This window comes from Nomascus leucogenys, chromosome 3 (assembly GCF_006542625.1).
Source record: "Nomascus leucogenys isolate Asia chromosome 3, Asia_NLE_v1, whole genome shotgun sequence".
NCBI lineage: Eukaryota > Metazoa > Chordata > Mammalia > Primates > Hylobatidae > Nomascus > Nomascus leucogenys.
This window is the reverse complement of record NC_044383.1, coordinates 107,845,764-107,846,872: the sequence shown is the minus strand read 5'-3', so window position 1 is coordinate 107,846,872 and position 1,109 is coordinate 107,845,764. Positions and strand designations below refer to the sequence as shown.

Here is a 1,109-nt window from a genome sequence, read left to right as displayed (position 1 = left end):
GTGAGAAAACCTATTGAAATTTTAAAAGAAATGTTAAAATTTTAAAAAAAGTAAAAATAAAATATTATGTCAGAATTAGGACAAAATATGAGACAAAAACTAAAAAGAGCTCACCACCTTTAAAAACATCTAAAGGATGTATTTCAGAGAGAAGTATTCTCAGACGGAAACTATGAGATACAAGAAGGAATAAACAGCAAAAATAGAATAAATGTAAACCACTGACTGGAAAAAAATTTCATGCCAACTGAAAGTAATTTATTTAAGGTGTTTTTTAAGTGATTAGAAAATATCTAACCTAAATAAAATGATAGAGTCAATTTTTATCCCGATAAGTTATTTCCACTACTGATTCTTTCACTCTAAACACCTTTTAAAAAGTAATAAATATTCAACTGACATTGCTGTTTTATACCTTCAGCTATCATGAGCATCACTGTCCATTGTCAGTTTCTTATGATCATGACACTGCTTACTATGGTTGTGATAAGGTAGCATGGTAAACTTAAAATACATATGCACACGCTCATACACACATTTAGCTAGACATTAATAATAGTCACATTTAAAAAAAATCTGTTGCTACTGAATAATATCTTCTTCCAAAGTGTCATAACAGTTACATAAAGCATTCCCAGAGTCAGAACCTTCAGAAAATAAAGCAAATTATTTTCTTGATGCAAATTCTCCATGCAAATGTCTTTCTTAAAGATGTGACCTACCTCTGCACATTGGCAGTATCATAGTCAGTGGGGTTTATCCAATGTGTGATTATTGCTAATTGAAAACTTTTCCCAATACCCCACCATGATGACTTGAAATATAGTCAGCATGGGCAATTTTTGAGTGTCTTTATGGAGACTGAACAAAAGAAAATAAATAAATAAGAAGAAGAAGAAGATATGGCCAAGAGAAAATATATCATATTCAGAGCATATTATGAGAGTCATTTTTCTGGGTCCCTTTTTTCCTGTGAATTAATATCACCATGCCAACCCTTACCATATGGACTGGGCATGGTGGCTTACACCTGTAATCCCAGCATTTTGAGAGGTAGAGGCAAGTGAATTACTTGAACCCAGGAGTTCGAGACCAGCCTGGGCAACATG

At 32.8% G+C, this 1,109-nt stretch overlaps 1 non-coding gene across 1 annotated transcript; it reads left to right on the top strand.

Moving 5' to 3' along the window:
- The first annotated feature begins 720 nt into the window (after positions 1–720).
- On the top strand, positions 721–861 carry LOC115834627. Its single transcript, XR_004029548.1, has one exon. It is a non-coding gene; the product is annotated as a U4 spliceosomal RNA (small nuclear RNA).
- Positions 862–1,109: the final 248 nt, after the last annotated feature.